This window comes from Leucopleurus acutus, assembly GCF_964270905.1.
Source record: "Leucopleurus acutus genome assembly, chromosome: 1".
In the NCBI taxonomy this organism is placed as follows: Eukaryota; Metazoa; Chordata; class Mammalia; order Artiodactyla; family Delphinidae; genus Leucopleurus; species Leucopleurus acutus.
Genome location: NC_139142.1, coordinates 200,628,438 through 200,653,498, shown reverse-complemented (window position 1 = coordinate 200,653,498; position 25,061 = coordinate 200,628,438).

Here is a 25,061-nt window from a genome sequence, read left to right as displayed (position 1 = left end):
TGCACTCTAGAGCCTGCAAGCCACAACTACTGAGCCCACGTGCCACAACTACTGAAGCCCATGCACCTAGACCCCATGCTCTGCAACAAGAGAAGCTACTGCAATGAGAAGCCTGCGCACCACAATGAAGAGTAGCCCCCACTTGCCACAACTAGAGAAAGCCCATGCACAGCAATGAAGACCCAATGTAGCCAAAAATAAATAAGTAAATTAATTAATTAATTTTTAGAAAAGACACGGAAAGGTTAAAAATAAAAGGATGGGGCCTCCCTGGTGGTGCAGTGGTTAAGAATCCGCTTGCCAATGCAGGGGACATGGGTTTGAGCCCTGGTCCAGGAAGAGCCCATATGCCGCGGAGCAACTAAGCCCATGAGCCACAACTACTGAGCCTGTGCTCTAGAGCCCGCAAGCCACAACTACCGAGCCTGCATGCCACAACTACTGAAGCCTGCGTGCCTAGAGCCCAAGCTCTGCAACAAGAGAAGCCACTGCAATGAGAAGCCCACACACCACAACGAAGAGTAGCCCCCGCTCACCGCAACTAGAGAAAGCCCACGTGCAGCAACAAAGACCCAACAACGAAGACCCAATGCAGCCAAAAATAAATAAATAAACTTATATTAAAAATAAATAAATAAATAAAAATAAAAGGATGGAAAAGATACTCCATGCAAACAGTAATCAAAAGTAAGCTGGCGGGCTTCCCTGGTGGCGCAGTGGTTGGGGGTCCGCCTGCCGATGCAGGGGACACGGGTTCGTGCCCCGGTCCGGGAAGATCCCACATGCCGCGGAGCGGCTGGGCCCGTGAGCCATGGCCTCTGAGCCTGCGCGTCCGAAGCCTGTGCTCTGCAACGGGAGAGGCCACAACATTGAGAGGCCCGCGTACCGCAAAAAAAAAAAAAAAAAAAAAAAAGTCAGCTGGCTAATAATAGTAAGCATACACTTACCATAAAGAAAAAGTTATTGTGAGGCAAACATTGATAAACAGCAGAAGAGGAGAACCACGTTCTATAAATAATAGTATATGCCATTTCCCTTATGGACTAAATGATAAACTCATAACAGATACAGCTGATTAATCTTGTGGCTGTTTTGAAGTATAAAGATGAGTGAACTGGTGATGAATGAACTGGTTTCAACTATTAAAAGGGTGACATTTATTACAAAACTAATATATGTTTATTGTAAGAAATTTGGAAAATACAGAAAAGATATTTTAAAAATCACCCCTGGCTCCACACTCAAATTCAATGACAAATATATAGTCAAAACAAAAGTCCCTCTTTTGTCTCCTTTCCCCCCAGATATACCATGTTAATGATTTGGTTTGCCAACTTCACATGGATGAGATCCTGTTTAATACATTGTTCTCTCACTTGAAAAAAAATAAAAGTAAGCTGGAGGGGCTATGTTATTGTAAAACAGATTTCAGAGAAAGAAATATTATCAGAGATTATATGAGATAAAGAAGGACATCTCATAATGATAAAGAGGTCAATTCACCATGGAGATATAATAAATCTTAATATGAATGTACCTAATAGCAGAGCTTCAAAATACATGAAGCCAAAATTAGTAGAAGTGAGAGGAAATGTAGACAAGTACACAATCATCGTTGGAGATTTCAACACTCCTTTCTCAGTATTGTTAGAACAAACAGAAAATCAGTAATTATCTAGAATACTTGATAACACTATTGACCAACTTGACCTAATTGATCAGTTAGAGAATACTCCTCCCCACAACAGCAGGATCGCACATGATTTTAAAGGGTTTGCAGATCATTCTCCAAGATAAACCAAATTCTGAGCCATAACGTAAGTTTAATAAATTTAGAAGGATTGGAATCATGCAAAGCGCTTCATCTGAACACAGTGTAATTCCACACAACTAGAAATCAATTACAGAAATATATCTGGAGTATGATCAAATACTCAAGATTTTAAGAACACACTTCTAAGTAACTTACAAGTCAAAGAAAAAGTATTTGGAACTGAATGAAAATGGAAACACAGCGTAACAAAAGTTACGAGGTGTAGCCAGGGCAGCAGTCAGAGGAGGTCTGCAGCACTGAATGCTCTCATGAGGGAGAGAAGTTTCAAGTCAGCTAACTAAGTATCTACCTTAAGAAAGCAAAAAAAAAAAAAAAAAAAAAAAGAGCAAATTAAGCCCAGCATACGCAAAAGGAAAGAAGTAATAAAAAAGCAAACATCAATGAAATAGAAATAAAAAGGAAACTTAAAAACAATTAAGGAAAACAAAGTCAAAAGCTGGTCATTTTAAAAGCTCAATAAATTGGCAATCATTTAGCCAAAGTGGTCAGAAAAAAAAAGATAAATTACCAATATCAAGAATGAAAGAGAAGCCACTGCTATAGATCCAGCAGCATTAAGTGGACAATAAGGAAACATTATGAACAATTTTACACCAATATGTTAGACAAATTAAATCAAATAGACAAACTCCTTGGAATATACAAACTTCCAAAGCCCACTCAAAAACTAAGATAAGCAGAACAGCCCAGTATTTGTTTGTTTTTAAATAAAGTTGTAGTTATAACCCTTCTCACAAAGAAAATTCCAGGTCCAGATGGCTTCACTGGTGAACTCTAATACACTTTAAAGGAAGAAACAGTACCCATTCTACACAAACTTTATCCACCTGATAAAGGACATATATGAAAACCTACAATGGATATCACCTTTAATGACTGAATGCTTTATCCCTAAGATTGGGAACAAGACAATAGTATTCACTCTTACTACTTCTCTTCAACATTATATTGGAGTACCTAGCCAAAGAAACTAAGCAACAAAAAGTAATAAAATGCATAAAGACAATATGATCATCTATGGAGGAAAACCTAAAGAATCTACAAAAAAGCTGCTGGAAACGAAGGTCAACATACAAAATACTGGAACTAACAGCTGGAAACTGAAATTGAAAAACAATACCATTTATAATGGCATAAAAATGTACAAAGTTTTATGGGAGAGATTTAACAACAACAACAAAAAATGTTCAAGACCAATGCACCCAAAATTACAAAACACTGCCAAGAGAAATTAAAGATGACATAAAAAATTGGAGAGATATGCCATGTTCATGGATCAGAAGACTCAATATTGTTAAGCTGTCAGTTCCTGTTGAATTTAATCTGTGAATTCAAGGAAATGCCAATAAAATCCCAGAAGAGTTTTTCTTGGTAGAAATTTATAAGCTGATTTGAATATTTATACGGACATGCAAAGGATCTAGAGTAGCCATGACAATTTTGAGAAAGAACTAGTTGGAAGGATTATACTATTTTGATTTAGAGACTTACTAATAAAGTCTAGTAAATAAGACAGTGTGGTATCGACAATGAAATGAATAGGGACTCCCAAAATAGACCATACATACATGGTCAGTTATTTTAAGAGAAAAGTACCAAAATAACTGAATGGGAAAAGACAGTCTTTTCAACAAATTGTGCTGGAATAATTGGATATCCCTATGCAAGAAAATGAAACTCAACCCTTACCTTACACCTTATATAAAAATTAACTTCAAATGGATCACAGACCTAAATATAGACCCAAAACTATAAAACTTTTAGAAGAAAACATATGGCAAAATGTTTATGACTCTGAATTAAGCTAAGACCTTTTAGGTAGGCTAAATTAAGCAGAACCATTAAAGAAATCCTTGAAAAATTGGATTTCATCAAAATTTAAACCTTTTGCTTTTCAAAAGACAGTGTTCAACAATTAAAAAGCAAGCCACAGACTGGGAAGCATATTCATAAAACTTTTATTTGTTCTGGACTTAAATCCAGAATATACAAAGAAAACTTAAAACTCACTAAAGAAAAGATAATAAGCCAGTAAAAATGGGAAACAAGTTGATCAGACTCTTTACAAAAGAAAATATATAAATGGCAAATAAACAAATGAAAATATGCTCCACATCATTGGTCACTAGGGAAAAGCAAATTAAAACCACAAGGAGATACCACCGGTGACATGCCCACGAGGATGCTGAAAGTAAACGTACCAAGCACACTATGACAGGCAGACTAGCGGCCTCCAAAGATGTCCATTCTAATCACTGAAACACGTGAATCAATCCATCTCGTTGTAACAGTCCCCAAATAAGTCTTCATTATTGTTTTTACCCAGTAAATGCTTCTCCTTCCTTCCATCTACTTCCTTCTTAGACACATTTTTTGATCATTCTTTTAATGAAGGTCTGTGAGTGGCAAATTCTCTACATGATTTTTACCTAAAACGGTTTTCATTTTTTTCCCCTCACTCTTGATTAATAGTATAACTCTATTCTCTTCTGATCTCTGTTGTTGGCATTGGGAAGTCTGCTGTCATTCTAATCACTGGTACATTGTATGTGATCTCATCTCTCTCTTTGCTTTGCAGATTTTCTCCTTTTATTTAGTGTTTAATGGTTATTCAAGGAAGTCTCTAGGTGTGGGATTACCCAGCTTGGGAATTCTTGGAATTCTTCCATTGAGGATTCATGTCTTTAATCAGTTCCGAATCATCTAGTTTCTCCTCAGATATTTCCTCTGATTCCTTCTCTCTGTTTAGGTCTTATTAGCTAAGAGATACCACCAGTGAGTACATACCGGCACTCTTATTAGCTTTGTATTGGACATTTTCATTATCTTAAACTCCCTTTCACATTTGCCATCTTAGCTCTGTGCTGTGTTCTAGGTCATAGCCTCTAATCTTTAGTTCAACAAGTCTCTCCTCCAGTGAGCTAATTCAGGGTCCCATCCATCCACTGAGGCTTTCATTCAATGAATATGTTTCACATTTCTAGAAGGCCTATTTCATTATTTTGCAAACCTTCCTTACTTACAGCATCTTGATCCTCCCTCCAGGACTTGATTCCATCCATTATGCTTCTAAGCATCTTTACCATACCTTTCTCCCCCTCTGATTGTGCCTTTATTAGCTTGAGTTCATGGGACTGGAATCTTGCTGTTTGTTGTGTCTGCTGTCTCTTGCTCACAGCAAATTCTTTCACTGTATGTTTCCTAATTTTTTAAACTCATGAGCTCACCGTTAATGAGGCTTCTTTTCTGAGAAGGCACAGTGAGGCCAGTGCTGTCAGAGTACCTCTGCTGGGTGACTTAGTATGACAGACATTCCAGGGGTGTCCACTCTGGGACAGATTTGCATATTTATTTCTCTGCTCACAGTTTTCCTGAGCCTTGCAGAGATATCTGCAGGTTTTCTGAGTGGAGTAAAGACATGTTTTGGACCCAAAACCCAAGGGCAAGCCCAGGGCTTAATTTTCTCTAGGGAGACTGCTTCCTTCAACTCAAGCTGAGGCAGCTTCCTTGTCTCCTCCCTGTGCCAAGAGCCAGATTTCTCCTAATCCCCCTTTCCACTGAGAGTTCAGCTCTTCAAATGTCCTGACATAGACCTTTCTCAGGATTCCAAGACCTTGTCTCCTGTCCTCAAATGCGTGTTAAAGCCCAAGCCCCCAGGTTTACTAGGACCGAAAACAAACTCAAACCCAAGCCCCCAGGTTTACTAGGACCGAAAACAAACTCCCAGGTCAGTTCATGGGCCCACGTTGCTCTCATTTTCAGTCTCCTTGTTTCAGAGACTCATGATCTCAGCTGTGCAATTTTCAAGGGTCACACCTACCCAGAACATCTGTGTGTTTGGGACAGGAGGGAGTTCAGGTCTCTTAGTCCATCATCTTTCTGGAAAGAGAACTCTCCTTCTCCACTTATTCACGTGGCCACCTCCCAAGAAACATAATTTCAGAGTCATTCTGCGACTGTTTACACAGCTCCAAAACACATTAGTTAAGTTGAAGCGTTTGGCCAATCATCCAGATGTTTTTGTCTACACGATGCCAGATACCCAGAGGTGCGTCCAATTCATCTGCTATTTCCAAACATAATAAACTTACATTATTAAGCACATTGCTATTTCACAAACTCAGGGATCCTGTGGGTGTAATCCTGTCCCTCATTTGCCAAGACTAATTATATTAGAGCCCATGACTTTCATTCCATCACACAGACTTCTAACGCTGTAATTCTTTTCCTTGTTCTTGTTGTTGCTACTCCTGTGTTTTGTTTTTTTTTTCTCACAATACAGTATTGAGGTCAATACGTATTTATTAAACTCTTGACTGAGGGTGAAAACAATGAAAAACCACTCTGTCCCTGGGGGGATACTAAAATGTAGTTGTATTTATTTATTCATTCCTTCATTCAATACTTTTTTATCGCGCAGACACCGCGTTCCTGGGGAAACAAGACCGACCCCCTGCCTTCGTGAAGCGGGACGTTTAGTGGGACACACAAGTAATATATAATAAAACAATCACACAAGTAACATAGAACAAAAAGTCATTAATGCTACGTAGGAAAGGAGAAGTACTGTGACAGAGAATCATACGTAGTCTCAGCTCAGTTTGCGGAAGGGAGGGAACGGCCTCTCTTAGGAGTGACCTAAGCTGTCCTGAGAGATGCAGGAAAAGAGTGAGGAAAGAAAGTTCCAGACTGAGGAACATGGGAGAGGCCATGGGAGGGGCCGAGGGCCGAAGGGGCTGGGAGGCCGAAGGAACGCAAAGATTGTCGGTGCGGCTGGGAGTGTCGGCAGGAGGCCGGTGTGGAAATAAAGCTGGAGAAGGAGGTTGGCATCTCATCAGCTCTGAATAGGACAGGGTTTGGATTTGGGATTTTCTTCTGAGAGCAATAACTCCCCCCTGGAGCAGAGGGATGACGGGAAGAGGTCCCTGGCTACTGGATGGCAAGGGAGACTAGGAAGAAAACAGGTGAGTTAGAGTTTAGTGAGAGGATGGTGGTGAAGAATGAGAGGTGTCAGTGGCGACAGAGAGAAAGAGACGAGCGTGATGCAGCTCAGAGCTGGGACCTGGTGATGGATTCGGGTAGCACAGGGGAGGACCGTGTCAAACCGGGCTCTGGCACGAGCAGCTGGGGATACAGAAGCACCATTACTCAGAGAGGGGAGCCTGGACAAGAGGCAAATTTCTGGGGAATTAGTTCATTTTTGGACGTCTGAACTTGGAGATTGGCACGTTAATCAGTTGGTTACCTTTAGCACACGATCTTATTTATCGCACTAACACTTCGTGAGACACACAAGTCGAGCCGTCAACTGGACAGCAGGGTATATATGGCTGGAGCTCAGGAGAGGCAGGTGAGGTACAAATCTGGGAGTCAAGGGCACGTAATTGGCATGGAACTGGTGACGGTGATGCGGCAAGAGACAGAAAGAGGGCAGGAGCCTTGGTCATAGAAGACAAGGAATCTGGTTTTTTTAAAAGAAGACTGAGTTAGTCATATGATATCACTCGTACGTGGAATTTAATTTTTTAAAAGTGATACAAATGAACTTATTTACAAAACAGAAACAGACTCACGGATATCGAAAACAAACTTATGGATACCAAAGGGGAAGTGTCGGGGGAGGGATAAATTAGGAGCTTGGGATGAACATACACACACTACTATATATATAAGACAGATAACCAACAGGGACCTGCTGTAGAGCACAGGGAACTCTGCTCAATATTCTGTGACAACGGATGTGAGAAAAGAATCTAAAAAAGAATGAATAGATGTATATGTATAACTGAATCACTTTGCTGTCCACCTGAAACTAAAACGACATTGTAAATCCACTAGACTCCAATAAAATATTTTTAAAAATTAAAAAGACTGGGCTTCCCTGGTGGCGCAGTGGTTGAGAGTCCGCCTGCCGATGCAGGGGACACAGGTTCGTGCCCTGGTCCGGGAAGATCCCGCATGCCGCGGAGCGGCTGGGCCCGTGAGCCATGGCCGCTGAGCCTGCGCGTCAGGACCCTGTGCTGCGCAACGGGAGAGGCCACAACAGTGAGAGGCCCGCGTACAGCAAAAAAAAAAAAAAAAAAAAAAAAAAAAAAAATTAAAAAGACTGAGTTAGGAGTATCTGAAGTGGGGAGAAACAAGAGAGCTTGGTGTCATGAAATCCCAGAGAAGAGAGTGTTTAAGGCAGAAAGAGTGGTTAGCTTTTCATTGAAAACTTGAACTTCTGAAAGGTCGAGTGAGATAAGACCCAAGAGGCGGCCGGTGGGGAGGATGGATGCCAGGGGCGAGTGTGCAGGAGAAGCGGAAGAGCTCCCAGAGCGAGACGGGCTAAAGTTGTCGTGGAAACGAGGAAGCAGAGCTGGAAAGGGCTCAGCTCTCCCTGCAAGGGGCCAAGCGAGGGCCGTGCAGATGAGACAGGCTCAGGAAACAGGAGAAGGAACAGAACGCGAGGCACTTTGTCACTCCAAGTGGGGCAAGGAGACACACAGAGGCTGCAAGAGGTGGGGGAGAACTGACTGCCTGATGCGATGCAGCCCTCGGGTACCGGGTACCGGGTACCGGGCGGGATTTGCATAACGGGGAGGGGAGGAGGCCTTTGGGCCTGGGAACCAGCATAGGCAAGAGCAAGTGACCAGAGGTGGTCGGGGGATGAAGGGGACCCAGGAGAGACCAGGGTGAGGGCGGCTTTTGTCTCACAGAGCTGAAAAATAAAGCTGGATGGGAAGGCTTGAGTCTGCCTCCTTTTATATCTGCCCGCTTCTGAGAAAGGGCCACTGCCTTTCGGTGACCCTTCCCTGCATTCCATCCACGATGCGGTAGAGGGGCTGCTGTCACGGTACCCGTGCCCACCCGCCGGGGCTGTGGGACCCCAACCAGGCCGGCCGGACACCCCTCCCCGGCCCCGAGGGCCCTGTTGGCAGAAGCTACAGAGATGCTCTCGCGGAGAGAATGAAATGGGCCCTCGGGGAACAGCAGAGGCAGGAGGCGGGCGGCGGGCCCCCCAGCCCCGAGGCCACCTGGGGCCTGCCCACACCCCCGTCCTTCCCGGGGCTCCAGTGCACGAAGCCCCCAGTATATTCTTTCCTCCTCAGGCCTCGGCGGCTTCGGCCGAGCATCCCTTGCCACCGAGAGCCCTGAGCACACGGCCAGGTGGCAGCAGGGAACAGCCCCGCCCACCGCTGGGGCTCAGCGGCAGGCTGAGAGGCAGCCCCCCGCCCAACCCCAGGGGAGGCTGGAGGAACCCCTGCAAGGAGCCAGGAAGACAGCCCACACCTCAGAAACAGTCCACCCTTACCTGCTGGCGAGCACTTTTGAAATCTCTAGGTTTTGCAGGTTGATAACTTGTGGTTAATTCCATCCATTTCCTTTCGAAATGACATCAGAACCCTCTCCTACTGAACCTCAAGGATTAGCTCGTGTCAGAATCAAGGCACCAAGACTCACTGGTCTGACCTGGCACGAAAGCCCTCGAGAGCAGAGGAATTCACATCAGAAAGTCTACAGATACCAAGCACTGGAGAGGCCGTGGAGAAAAGGGAACCCTGCTGCACCGTTGCGGGGAATGTAAGTGGGTGCAGCCCACTGTGGAGAACAGTATGGAGGTTCCTCAGAAAACTAAAACTAGAACTACCCTACGACCCAGCACTCCCACTCCTGGGCATATACCCTGAGAAAACCGTAATTCAAAAGATACATGCACCCCAATGTTCACTGCAGCACTATTTACAATAGGCAAGACGTGGAAGCAACCTAAATGCCCATCAACAGACGAATGGATAAAGAAGATGTGGTGCATATATACAATGGAATACGACTCCGCCATAAAAAAGAACGAAATGATGCCATTTGCAGCAACATGGATGAACCCGGAGAATATTTTATGCTCAGTGAAATAAGCCAGACAAATACTGTATGACATTACTACATATGGAATCTAAAAAATAATACAAATGAATATATGCAAAACAGAAATAATCTGATAGATATAGAAAACAATCTTGTGGCTACCGGTGGGGAGAGGGAAAGGGGGAGGGCCAGGATGGGGTAGGGGATTAAGAGGCGCAAACTACTCTGTATAAAATAAATAAGCTATAGGGATATATTTACAGCACAGGGAATTATACCCATTATCTTGTAATAATCTATAATGGAGTATAATCTGCAAAACTACTGAATCACTATGTTGTACACCTGACACTAACATAATATTGTAAATCAACTATACTTCAATTAAAAGAGCAAAGGGACACAGAGGTTGCTAGTAAGTCGCGCTCGAGTTGGGTCCACAGGCTGGAGGTTTCCCGCGGAGGGAATAGAGCTGCAGGTTTGTGGTAGGTCGGAGGTAAGAAGACCGGGTCCCTTGCCAAAGAAGTGACGAAGAAGCATCTCCCAGCCTCGCAGGCTATGCTGCCCATTCTCTGCTCAGGGTCTGATGCCTTATTGGGATTGCAAATGTGCACATGTGGCCCAGGGTGTCTGTAGGCTGAGCTGACCAGTCCACTTTTAGGAGGCAGCCACGAGAGCCCTGGTTCTGATTCAGTGTCTGTGGAAGCTGACTTCTTGCACGTGGGGCTCCAATAGCCAACGCAAGCTCCCTGAATTCACACTCCACCCAAAGGGTAGACTCGGGGGCCGGGAAGGCTACGCTCTGTAGGGACACGATCGATGTCTAATGTTGGAGGGAGCTCCCCTTATAAAGAGACACAGGACCTCAAAGACTTCCTAACTTGGGAAACATCCATGAGCTAGTACGAGAAGCATTCAGCTCATAAACCGTGCGTGTGGAGCAAACGCATTCCGATAAATAAACATACGCACGTGGCTCTCCATGTGCTGCGTACGTGTGCACGGACATTTAAAAGATCCCGAAGTGACGCACACCGAAATGTTAGCCATGGCTACCTCGCGGGGAGGGGGAGGGGGCTTAAAGGTGACTATTATTATAGTTCCTTTTCTTAACCGTATTTTCCCATTTTTCTATCGTAAACACATATAACTTAGGTAATTTTTTAATATTCTTTTTTAAAAGAGCACCTGGCAGGTTTCTTATAAACAGGCATTGAAAACCCACGGTTCAGGGGTTTTGTTGGCAGGCGTGAGGGTAACGGCTTAGGGAGGACATGTACGTTGTTTGTGGTTGTTTATTGCTATGTCGCCTTATTGCAGTGTAGCCGAGGGATGGGAGGTGCCCACGTGGTTTCGGATCACACCACGCTGCTCACATAATATCACACCCAGGGTGGCTGTCTGTGTTGTCATTCTCACTTGACTAACCATAAATAAACCCACTAGATAATAGCTGGCTGGAACCAGGCCACATAATCCCTCCATAATCAGGCTTTTATACTCAGTCCGGATCACTATATGCTCGCCGTTTGCTGCCTGAGGTTGGGTAGAAACCACTTAGTCACAAAGCTCCAAAAGACCACCTCTCTCTCGGCCCTACTAAGTGGAAGCCTCGTTGAAGCCAAGATGCTGTCTTGTACTCGAAATGCTTATTAGCAGTTTTTAACAACGCTTACACACCCACATGCTGCCTCCTGGCTTTATCCTCGGCCCCTCAGAATTGAAAAAACTTCGATGGGTTTCGTTCTCAGCTGAGCTCACCGTCATAGAAACCCATGCGCACACAGGGTCATCTATCTAATACACTTACACGAAATCATTCGTATCCATCTAGTGCCTAAGAGCGCGGATTTTGGAGTCAAATGGTCTTCAGCTGACTAGCTTTAGGGGTGTGATTTTATTCGCCACACTAACCCTACGGGGGTATTCATCCCACGCTCCATTTTACAGACGGGGAAGCTGAGGCTCACAGAAAGTTGCTCAGGGTCTTGCTCAGGTAAGTGGAAGTTGGAAACTGAGGCCACAGTTCCCTGACCCCAGACCCTGTGCTTTTTGTCTCCTGCCAGGTTAGCCCCACCACTCCTACAAGGATCAGGCCCAGTGGGGACGTGTCCATCCTAAGGACCAATGTCACCATGTTTGAGATGACCATGGTTTTGTTTCCCAACAAACTTTCCAAGGAACAGACCACACTGTCTTTCCCCTTTTCTTGCACCTTCCCTCCCACTTTACACACACACACACACACACAGTCTTCACGAAATAACCACTTGCAAAGAGACGAACGGGGGCTTCAGACACTGCTGGGGCCACAGGACAGCACACCCCCAGGCAGTGGCTCACTCACTGCTGTGAGGATCAAGGTCCCCTCGAGAGAGTCTGAGGTGGGACCACTCCCTTGTGTGTTAGGATGGGGGAGGGCTCAGCCGTCTTTCCTAAACCTCCTTGCAAGCCACAGCTGGAGGATCCCATGGAGAGGCTGGGGCAGCGGCCATTCCAAGGAGGCTCTAAGAAGCTCAAGTGATGTGGCTTCCCTGCCCTTAGTCTACTTCACAGGGTGGCTGTGAAGCTCTCAGAAGGTGTCCTGGGAGGATGGATTTTGACAAAATATAGTGTATGACTCCTGTGAAGGTGTCATCACCTCTGAGTAGAAGCTGGTCACCACGGTGACCATCTCGTAGGGTGTCTCTCAAAGCTCCTGAAAGGGCAGTATCATCAAGAGACCACAAACACGGGGGAAACCTTGAGGGGCAGAAAAGCTGGAAGGGAATCCTTGGAACGTAGATCTCTTCCTCTGAAAAATGGGGCTAATCGTATGTGAGTGTGTGGATACATCCAGCACAGGGCCTAGATGTATAGCGAGCCTTCCAAGAATCTCTAGTAGAGCAGATCTAACTTGATTTTTAAAACTTAATTATCACAAATGGACTTGTTTACAAAACAGAAATTGACTCACAGACATAGAACACAAACTTATGGTTACCAAAGCGGATAGCGAGGGGGTGAGGGAGGAGATAAATCAGGATTTCAGGATTAATAGATACACACTACTATATATAAAATAGATAAACAACAAGGACCTACTGTATAGCACAAGGAACTCTAATGTCTTGTAATAACGTATAACGAAGAGAATGTGAAAAAAGAACATATATTTATATACGTGTGTGTAACTGAATCACTTTGCTGTACACTTGAAACTAACACAACATTGTAAAGTAACTATACCTCAATGAAAAACAATTTTTAAATAAATAGAAATAAAAATTCAGGACTACAGAGCAGAGGGATTAAAGCCATCTAGCACATGCATGGAAGAGTCGGAACCTAAGCCCCAGACCCCGGACATCATGCAACTGACCACGTTATTCCCAACAGGAAGGCAACCAGTGTGCATCGCATGACTGGAGGGCAGAATATAGTTCCGATATAAACTCACCTTCCCCAACTCAGCCCTGAATTCAAATGCTTTCTTAAAAAAGAAAAAAAAATTAATATCAACCTCAAGACCCACATATTAGCCCAGCCAGCTGCCCCTCCCGCCAGCAGGTTCACTTGTACAAACTAATCCTGTCCCCTGGTAAGGAGAAGCACGCTGAAACATGCCATTGTTCACAAGGCAATTATCGTAATGAGGCAAAGCAAACTGAATGCGGGGCTAATCCAGCTGCTGTGTTGATAAAGCGTAACAAGGGCGGCCGCTCCGGAGCACAACCGCAGAGTTCATTTGCGCTTTTCTCCACCAGCCTGATGCTGCCTACACCGCAACTGCCCTCATAACTAAACAGGAGCTGATCACACATGTTAATTACCCAGCCCCGGGTCAGATCCCAGCAGTTACAGACAGCCAAAGGCTAAGCCCACGGGTTCTTCCTTTGAGCTCTGCACGGGAGCTAAGTTGGGGTGTCCAAATCTTTGCCGTGGGTTCTCACCTCCTTGAAGACACATTCTTTGCACAGATGAAGATAATTCTGTGGGTGAGGCTGGTGGCCACTTCCCCACTTCCTCGTTCTTGTCTTCCAAGATTCCCCCAGCCCCCCAAATATTTTTCCCACTTTTCTTCTCTCTGCACAGAACATTATATCGGGTAGAACTTTAGCAAAAGTAAGTTAATAAATTAAGTTACTATAAACGAAAAGGCTATACACTGTATGATTCCATTTATATAACGTTCTGGAAAAGGCAAAGCTATAAAGGCAGAGGACAGATCGCTGCTGGCAGCGGTGGGGATGGAGGGAAGGGCTACTCCTCCAAAGGGAATCTGGGACTGGTAGAACTCTTCCCATATGAGTTTGCTCATGGAAACACAATACGTGGGCATATGCAGTTGTCAAAACCCACACAACTGTACACCACAAAGGGCAAATTTTACTGTATTGCACTTTACGTAAATTAAAAATAAATGTAAAAAGAGAATAAAACGTGTTCTCTCTCAGACAGTTTTTCCTTTTAATTTGTCTTTATCATTAAAAATTGCCAAGCCATCGTTTTCTGACAGAGGAAACCTTTGAAATTCTAGCAAAAAACGGGAGACCGCTTTTTTCACTAATTTGTAATAAATGCCCTCTATCTATTGTGTTTGAAATGATTAAGCAGGTGTGGATTTTTTTTTTCCCTGGGAACGCGAAACGAGTATCTGCGAAAACAGAGCGTGGCAAAGGTTTGAACAATTGTCCAGTGAGATCAGTAAAATCTTAATCTCTATGACGCCAAGAGACTAGGCTACCAAGTGGAAAGTTCGTTCAGTTCCCCAGCTGTTCTGTCTCTGTGTGTCCCCCATCGACGTGGCTGTTCAGGTTTCAGATTGTTCGGCTGGTGCCAGGGAGACGCCACCATAGCTGGCAGCTTTCCCCAGTGACACGCTGTCTTTACCCTTCCTCAGCTCCCTTCGCTGGGGCAGCTACAGCCTGAAGTTCTTCGTCATCTCATTTCAACAGCAGTTGCTTAAAGAAGACAAATCAGCGACTTTATGATGAATTATAATACGCATCATTCCTTTCTTCTCCCTGGAACCCGCACGGCAACTCCACGGAAAAGGTAATGCAACACGGCAGCCTGAAATATCCCAGAGGTCATTCATTGTCACGGCAACCTGAACACTTACACCATTTCCAAAATAATCACACCAGAACTGACAGGCAGTTTTGCATTCATTTGTAATGTTAAGTACTTAATCAACAAGTTAAATATTCTTCAGGTTCACAAGAATGATGACAACCTCTGAATAGTTTTCTATCACTTAAGCGGGGTTTGTCTGATTAGGGCTGACAGATGTATATAACAAGCAGCTTTACCTACACGCTTTTTTTTTCTTGTTGGGAATATGATAATGCAATAAAATTAGATCTTAAGATGCTTGCATGTTTATGCCTTGAAAATCGTATGCATACCTTTGCTGCAGACGCAAAAGGAGAGGAAGTAGACAAATGCCACATGATATCACTTATATGTGGAATCTAAAATATGATACAAGCGAACCTATCTACGAAACAGAAACAGAAACAGACTCATGGACATAGAGAACAGAATTGTGGTTGCCAAGGGGGAGGGGGGTGGGGAGGGATGGAGTGGGAGTGTGGGATTATCAGATGCAAACTAGTATCTATAGGATGGATCAACAACAAGGTCCTACTGTACAGCACAGGGAACTATATTCAGTATCCTGAGATAAACCATAATGGAAAAGAATATAAAAAAGAATGTACATATATGTATAACTGAATCACTTTGCTGTACAGCAGAAATTAACACAACATTGTAAATCAACTATATTTCAACTTAAAATAAAAGTCAACTTGAAGACAAAGGAGAGGAAATAGTCTTAGAGATCGATTCCTAATGCACCTGCTGTCTGTCCACCACGTGTTATGCGCCTACAGTGTGGGGCGCATACCATGGAGGTAAACCCTTAAGCTCAATTTGTAGAACCACAGACTCTCCAGTTAGCAGAGGCCTGAACAGTGGCCTGATGAGCTTATCCTGAGTGCAGGGCATAGGAGCTGATTATAGAAAAACACATCAGCTGGGTCTGAAGCTGAAAACCTCTAAGGAACCAAGACAGCTCTGGGGACCAGTGACTAGACTTGCCTCTCAGGCCATACACTCCCTCCCATCCCTCCCAAAACCAACCCCTTCTTCCCACCGCCTCCCACTTTCAGCTTACTCGTGGCCCTCTGTGACTTCTCTGGCCTCTCCCTGACATCAAACCGTTGCCAACTTTCTGGTTCACACTGTACTTCTCAGTTTTGAAAGCTGAGAGGGAAAGTTTGATTGGCTCAGCACACTTTCCCACGCCAGGCCCCATGATGGACGTAATTACGTGTCACTATCAGTCAGTGAATTGATAGCCCTGGGATCCGGTGTCAACCCAAACTGCTCAGTCCAAAGTGGTGGAACGTAACACAAAACACAGCCGTCTTGGCCGCAGGGGCTCTGGGTGGGCAGTTCCCGTTAGAAAGCAGGGCTAGTAAGGCTGAGCGGGTGCTGTAGAGGAAGCTCTACAGCAGGGGTGTCAAATCCAAGGCCTGCACTAGCCAGGCAGGCTATGGAAATGAGCTAAACCGACCTGGTCAAGAGGTTGCACTGCAGGAGTGGGAAAGACTTTGAGGAATTAGAGAACGTAGCCTCGGGTCAAGGGAAAGAGACCACTAGCTCTGGCTGATTGGTCAACATGCAGAAAAGAGGGCTTCATGTTGGCAGATCTTCTAATTTTTCAGCAGACACCAGAAATCTGATATTTTATGTATAAGCTCCCAAACTTTAATGTTGGCTCAAACTTTTTAAACCACGTGGGTCAACCAAAACATCCCATCAACCAAAACATTCCCTCACTGCTTTCACTTTCTGACCAACTGATGACCCTCAGCCTCCAGCACCTCCCAAACATGCAGCCATGAGGGACACATCGCCGTCTTTGAAGGAAGCCCACGCTGTTCTCCAACAGTTTGGGGGTCATTTAAAATTCCTTCATATATTTAGAATTAACATTGTTTAAATGGCCATACTACCCAAAGCAATCTACAGATTTAATGCAATCCTTATCAAAATACCCATGACATTTTTCACAGAACCAGAACACATAATCCTAAAATTTATATGGAACCACAAAAGACTCAGAATTGCCAAAGCAATCTTGAGGAAAAAGAACAAAGCTGGAGGCATAACCCTTCCAGACTGCGGACAATACTACAAAGCCACAGTCATCAAAACAGTGTGGTACTGGCACAAAAAGAGACATATGGATCAATGGAACAGAATAGAGAGCCCAGAAATAAACCCACACACCTGCAGTCAATTAATCTTCAACAAAGGAGGCAAGAATATACAACAGAGGAAAGACAGTCTCTTCAGCAAGTGCTGTTGGGAGAGCTGGACAGCCACATGTAAATCAATGAAGTTAGAACACTCCCTCACACCACATACAAAAATAAACTCAAAATGATTTAAAGACCTAAATATAAGACATGACACCATAAAACTCCTAAAAGAGAACACAGGCAAAACATTCTCAGACATAAATTGTAGCAATATTTTCTTGGATCAGTCTCCCAAGGCAACAGAAATAAAAGCAGAAACAAACAAATGGGACGTAATCAAACTTAAAAGCTTTTGCACAGCAAAGGAAACCATAAACAAAACAAAAAGACAACCTACAGAATGGGAGAAAATATTTACAAATGATGCAACCGACAAGGGATTAATTTCCAAAATATACAAACAGCTCATACAAGTCAATTAAAAAAAAAAACCCAATCAATAAATGGGCAGAAGACCTAAATAGACATCTCTCCAAAGAAGACATACAGATGGTCAACAGCCACATGAAAAGATGCTCAACATCACTAATTATGAGAGAAATGCAAATCAAAACCACAATGAAGTATTATCTCACTCTAGTCAGAGTGGCCATCATGAAAGAGTCTACAAACAATAAATGCTGGAGAGGGTGTGGAGAAAAGGGAACCCTCTTGCACTGTTGCTGGGAATGTAAATTGGTGCAGCCACTATGGAGAACAGTGTGGAGGTTCCTTAAAAACCTAAAAATAGAGCTACCCTATGATCCAGCAATCCCACTCCTGGGCACATATCCAGAAAAGGTGAAAACTCTAATTTGGAAAAATATGTGCACTCCAATGTTCATAGCTGCACTATTTACAGTAACCAGTACAAGGGACCAACCTAAGTGTCCATCAACAGACAATGGGTTTGGGCTTCCCTGGTGGTGCAGTGGTTAAGAATCCACCTGCCAAAACAGGGGACACGGGTTTGAGCCCTGGTCCAGGAAGATCCCACATTCCGTGGAACAACTAAGCCCGTGAGCCACAACTACTGAGCCTGTGCTCTAGAACCCTTGAGCCACAACTACTGAGCCCGCGTGCTACAACTACTGAAGCCCACATGCCTAAAGCCTGTGCTCCGCAACAAGAGAAGCCACCACAATGAGAAGCCTGCACACCGCAGCGAAGAGAAGCCCCCGCTCGCCTCAACTAGAGAAAGCCCGCGCGCAGCAACAAAGACCCAATGCAGCTAAAAATAAAATAAAATTTTAAAAAATTATTTAAAAAAACCAAAACAGACAATTGGTTTAAGAAGATGTGGTATATTTATACAATGGAATGTTACTCAGCCATAAAAGAGAATGAAATAATGCCACTTGCAGCAACATGGATGGACCTAGAGATCATCATAATAAGTGAACTAAATCAGACAAAGACAATTCTATGAAGTCACATGTGGAATCTAAAAAATAATAGAAATGAATCTACATACAAAACAGAAACAGACTCACAGACATAGAAAATGAACTGATGGCTACCCAAGGGGAAGGGAAGGTAGGGAGGGATAAATTAGGAGAAGGGATTAACACATACAAGGTAAATATTGTACATCAAATACATAAACAACAAGGATTTTCTGTATAGCGCAGGGAACTATATTCAATATCTGGTAATAACCTATAATGGAAAATAATCTGGAAAAAATATATACACATACTTTGTTGTATACCTGAAACCAACATAATATTGTAAATCAACTATACTTCAGTTTTAAAAAAAAACAATAAACTTCCTTCAGATATTTGAATCTAAATCTGTCTCCCCCCCAAGTCTGTCCGTTACGACGCAAAGGGAAAAAAATCGAAAGCCCCTTCAACGTGGTAGCTAAAGGCCTGCTTGAAGACAACTCCCGACCGCTTCTCATTTCATTTCTTCAGAAAATGTGTCAAAACTGGCCCGGGGCCGCGGAGGGTAACAGAAAATGGGAAGACGATGCAGGAGAGATGGAAGCACTTCCATCCTCCCCTGCCAATGTTTTGGGTTTCTTCTGACAGCTGCTCTTGCGCTCAGGCAGAAGCAGCTCTTTTCCTCTCCCCGTCCTGCGCGCCCCGGCACTCAGAGCCCCGCTCTGGCCCCGCTCGGCCGCATTATGGGTTGTCAGGCCTGTAGACGTTCACCTGGGGCCCCACCCTCCATCCTAGGAGCTTCTACGGGAACACGCGTTCTGATTGCAGCGGCCCACTTACAACTGACCTGAGAACGCAGCTCGTGCGTAACCGGAATCTGCCTGTACGCGGGAGCCCAGTCATCACAAAGGGGACACGGTTCATTACCAAAGGAGCATGGAAAGCACAGGGCACTGAGCCTGACGACACAGAGGGTCCTACGGATGGCAGGGGTAGGGGGTTCCCTGGAGGCCCAGGAAGTGTGCGCTCAGCTGTCAAAGGGAAGCGGGGTCCTGACAGAGCCCTCAAAGGAGGGAGAAGAGCTTTAGATCCAGGACGAGTGGCCGGGAGGGGCCGGCGTCTGACTCTCCCCTTAGGGGAGCTTACCATGGCCTCAGGCCGCAGGGTACCGTCTTCCCGGCTTCTGATCAGAAGTGGGGGGTCCTGACTGTGCCTGGAATTCCGTGGGGCTGCCCGAGAGCCTGGCTCCGCCTGCCGGCTCTCCGCAGCCAAGCCTCGCCTGCAGGCCCGTCGGGCTCCAGAAGCATCTCCGAGGCCCGGGCAGGCGCCAGGCCCCGCCCGGCACGCCGAGGAGCCCGAGGGGAGAGAGGCCGCTCAGCCCTCCCTTCTCGTGGGAGGCGCTGGCAGGTGTGCGGCCAGGTGGGCGGGGCCCCTGCTCCGGGGGCGGGGCCGGGAGCAAGGACCCGTGAGGAAAGCGTCCCGAGCGCTCCTCCCCCACCTGGCCTTTCCCATCACAAGGATGCTGAACACCTGGGGGCGGGGGAAGGGGCACAGGGCCAGTCGGAGTCCAGCTTCTCAGCCAGGAATCTGAGGTGGGTCCTACGTTTACCAGCGCGGACCAGCCTCTTCGGAATTTCACTTTCCTCAACTTTAAAGTGGAGATAAGGGTACAGTCGGTTCTGCCCCAATCCGACAGGGGCGTTCCTGGAAATCACCCTTCTACGCAAAATCGCACGATTAAAACTACAGGGCTTACGGCGAAAATGGGGCTAGGGACACACCCAAAGCTAATAAAAATGACAGCGCTGGTTTACACAGGTTCCGTGGTTTAGAAATTCCTAACCACTGCGAATACGTCTGGCGCTTTACCTTGAATAAGACCTGAAGTTGCTTGGGAAGCGGGTGTCGGTGAGTGAGTTGTTGTGAGGTGGGGGAGGATTACCTGAAATCGGACGGAAAGTGGTAGCACCTGGTGTGCAGGGGCGTGGCTCCCTGTTCGCCGTGAACCCAGGTAGCTGGAGGTGTTGGCGGGGGTCTGCGTGTGTTTGCGTCTTGTATCCCCGTGCAGCTCAGGGCGGCTGGGTGCAGTCTTCTGCGTTCACCTAGCTTTGGGTGCGTGTGGACAAAATCACGCGGAAGCAAACGCAAAATTCACACCATGCTCAAGGTGTTCCCTAGTATATTAATTACGTCGAAACAAGTTCTCATTTTTAAAACGAGTGTTATAGCAGAACTGGCTATACTAACGACCTCATGGGGGGATGTCCTGAGGATTACATTAGATAATTCACGTACGTGTTGAACCCAGGGCCTGACAAGTGGTTAATACCTGTTTTTAGTGTAATGAATAGACATCCAACTATTATCGTCCAAACAAATCAGAGGATGAATCCGTGAATGCAAGAATGCCGAACTGTGGAGTAGGGAGGGTGGTGACCTAGGTGAGGACAGGCTGGAGAACCGAGGCGCAGGCTGTGCTAGCCCTGCGATCAGGAAGACAAGAGAGGCCCCTCCCTGCCCCTGTTACGTGAGGATGACCACAGGGGTACCAGCCACCGCTGTGCAGGCCCCAAGGCCTCATACTTACACCTTACATGTTGCCGATCAGGAACTTGGGCTGGGCTCAGCTGAGCGATTCTTCTACTCCTCTGGTATCAGTGATATCACTCAGTGTTACTCAGCCAGCAGATGGGCTGGTCTGGATAGACCCGGATGGCTTCACTCGCGTGTCTGGTGCCTTGGCTGGGAGGACAGGCCCCGCGAGGACTGCCAGTCAGAGCCCCTACGTGTCACCTCCCCAGCACGGTCAGACTGCTTACAAGTTCCAAAAGCCTGGAAGTAAATGCTGCAAGGCTTTTTCTCACCTAGCCCTGGGAGTTCCGGCACATCACTTCTGCTGCATCCAACTGGTCAAGCGAATTAGCCCCCCGAAGATTCTAGGACAGACAGAGTCTACGTCTCAGTGGCAGAAGTGCAAAGACCCTGGGGCCACCTCTGATCTACCACATTGCCCTTGAAAACTCCACTCCAGCATCATGTCCAGAATTCCGGACGGAGTGTTCTGCGGCAGATAACCCCTGGGTGCCCCCCTCCCCCGTCCACTGTGCACATTTCTGCCATTGTGTGTGGTGCCCTGGGCTGCATGCATTGCTGAATCTAACGTTGCCCATGGGCTGCAAGCTCCTGTGGGGTAGGGACTAGTTTCATTCCATGTCGGACCTGGAGCGACCTCGTGTTGAATCTGGTACCTGAAAGGCCCTTAGTAAAGCTGGAATGAATGATAAACAAGCGTAAAGAACCAGCTCTACCTCTTCTGTTCAAGGCCTCCAACGCCTCACGAGCAGGAACCGTGGCTCTTCCCTCGTGTCCCCAGCACATAACACACTGCCTGACACTTAGCTGACACCGAATCAGTGTTTGCTGAAAACCCAAGTACAGCCGTGCACACGGGGCCCCCGCTACCCCGCCGTGGCTGACAGGCCCGGTGCTGTGGCCCCAGCAGAGTGGGGAGGTCGACCTGAAACCAAGTCCCGAGTGTTGGGACTTCTGGTTACGGTGGGTAGAGCCAGGAGTTAGAGCAGGTCGTGTCTGTGAACCCCGAGGGACAGGTACAGGGGAGGGGCCAGGGACAAAGAGGAATAGACGGCAGCTCTCCCGTCTCCGGGGCAACTCAGCGCGGAGACGCCAGGCTTACACACAAGGTGCCAACAGTTCCCGAACTGCTCTGCACGAGGCCTGCCTACTAGCACGTGACGACAGCTGGCCCCAAAGAGAAACAGCTTTGGGTGTGATTCAAGCACGAGAGCTTTGGAAAGAGGGGACCTGGCCACAGAAAATGATCATTTAGCAATGAGGGGGCTGTGAGTGACCGGGAGCAGTAAACCAGGTGCTGCCTCTGTGGCTACTTTAAGCCTAGTCTAACCTAGCGCTTGGACTAGGTGAGTGCTATCTATAAGGGGTGATATGGACCAAAGGCGCTGGAGGCTTTGGTCTTGGGGCAGGTGGGCGCCCACTACGCCCGTGGATGCCCGGCTCTGCAGGTGGTCAGCCAGCCCTGAGGACAAAAGCCACCGGCCCGCAGGTCACGGCTCAGCCCGGGCTCCCTGCATCCAGCCTCAGGCCCCACGTGGCTGGGGCCTCTGGGTGCTCACCAGGCACAGAATGTGCTGGAAGATCCAGGGCTTGGTCCCGCCTTGCCTAACCCTCCAGGAAGACGAGATGAAATGGCTTGTCCCAGCCGGGCGGCCCCCTTCCTCACACAGGCCTTCGGTCTCTTCCAGCGGACACAAAGGACTGGCGTCCACATGCCTCCCGGTAGTGGTGCAGAGACCGAGCTGAGCTTTGTGACAGACCCCAGCCATCCTGGAAACCCGGGCTTTGGCTTCCCAGGCAGGCCCAGATTGCCTGCGGGGACTTTTCCAGAACAGATGGGAGATACGCACCCTGATTGGAGAGGCAGCCTCTGTGAGCAGAGCCCTGGGACTGGCTGGGGGTGTGCGGGGGGCTGCAGAATTCCCCCGCCCCGGCCCAGCAGAAGCCTCCGCGGAGGACAGGCTCCCCCAACAGAACCAAATGACACAAATCGGGGCAGAGCGTGCGAACCAGCCAGCTCTCTGGAGGCGCCAGGGTGACTGGGCCAGCTCCGGGGGGGCCTGGCTGCAGGAGATGCTGTGAGATGCAGTGAGGGTCCAGTCTGAGGTCCTCTCCAAGCCCTCCTGAGAGCAGCAGTAAACCCAGAGGTAGCTGGGAGCTCATCTTCACCCCCGCCCTGCAGTGAGAGACCTGGCAGCCTGCTGGGGAGCACCTCCAGAGGCTCCTGGGCACCACAGCAGGGTTTGGGCTGTAACGCAGCGGCAGGCAGTTCTCTCGAGAGCGCTGAGCCTCCCCGGCATGGGGCCCGCCCTCCAGGCACTGCTGCCCCGCCCAGCCTGGGCACGGAGACGGTGACCGATTGTCAACTGGACATGTCCCTTTTCTGTTGGTGAGACATCAGGTGCTCACAGGGGACCCACCCTTGCGTTCTGTTTGGTGGCAGGGTGATGGGCATCTGCCCAACTTCCAGGCCCAGGTGGCCAGGCATTGATGAGGGTCAGAGGCGCTGTACTTGTCCTGGGGACGGGGTAAAAGGAAGAGGAAACCTCCCGTGCAGAGCGATTCCAACTGAAGCTTCCCTCTTGCCTGGAGAGAGGCCAGCCACCGAAGTATGTTTTTCCTTTGTCATCTTTAATTCGTAAGCTGGTGACAATGGAAGTGGAAGCATCATGGGGGGGGGGAGCGTTTGTCATGAAATAGGCGCAGGGGGCCGGCGTCCCGAGCCGCACAGACAAGGGCACCTTGCCCTGCAGCCCGGTTCCCCAGGCTGCTCCTTGGCTAGCCCTGTTCTTTGCTCTCTGAGGGTCACGGACACGCCTTTTCTGTTTGGAAATTTCGACCTGGCCTCCTGGGCTTCCCCCCTTCTCCCATTCCTCAAGGAGGCTGTGCTTTCTCAGAAATGTTCTTTAGCTGGTGACAGGCAGACGGCCCACCGTCCTGCGGTGCTTGTACAGGGGAAAGCCAGCTCTCGGCTTCCGGTAAAGGGGGCGGTGGAGAAGGGTGGGAGCGCCGGGCACTTCCAAAACTGCCCTTTCCTCTCCTCCGGAGGCAGGGAGCCCGGCCTTCCCCAGCCTTTACCTCCAGGGAGAATGTCCTTCCCGAGCTTACATCCTTTTCCCTCCTGTGTGGGGCAGTATTTTCTAAAAGGCAACGCACACACCTCATCCTCCAGACATTGAGGGAGACCAGGGGCTGCTTCCCTTCGGTGGGCAGGGCTGGCCCAGAGCTCACTGAGCTGTTCCCGCAAAACCGTCGAGACCTTCCCTGAACCACAGTCCTGCACGGTGGCAGGCCCGCCCCTTCCCCTTCTGTATCTGCCCCAAAGAGCCTCTGTTCTTGCTTTCGGTCATCTTCTGAGTTCATACCTCAGCGGGTCTGTCACTGGGCCCCCAGGCCAGAGACACAGGTGAACGGGAGTCGGTGAATTCAGAGTCAAAGAGTGTGTGTGGGTGTGTGTGTGTATAAAGAGACAGACAGAGACGGGGAGTTTGCCCACATCCTGCAGTCATGTCTTGTTGCTTTGGACTATTTGACCATTTGTGCAAAAAAAAAGAAAACAATACTAGAGCCACACGCTAACATCACAGAATAATAGTAAGTTCCCGATAATGGCTAAAGCATGGGCATTCCTTGCGTAGAAAGCTTGCTGGGTGCTAGGAGCTGTTCCGAGCACGTTTCCTGCGTGAACACGTGTTAGGCAACTTCCACGATCCTGGGAGGTTAGTGCTGGTACCATTTACCCCACTTTCCATGGAGGAAGGTCTGAGGGAGGACGGCGGATAGAGCCTTCCAAGTTTCTGAGCAACTGGAAGCCCTTCAGGATTTGGGGGGACAATTAAGCAGAGCGGGGCTGGGACCTCTGGGTGAGTGACTTGCTACACATATTTAACTGAAATCCTCATTTTTTTCAAGGGACCCGCACTGATGGAAGCCCTCGGACATCAATGCGAGAGGGCGGCCGTATTTGTAGGACCAGAGAAAGACAGGGTAGGCGGAGAGGCCCTTGTCAAAGCCCTCACCCCAAACTGGGTGGAGAAACAGCCCCAGGCTCAGTGGCGACTAGGAAATGCTCAGTTAAATACACCGAGTTCCTTTACTGCAGGACTT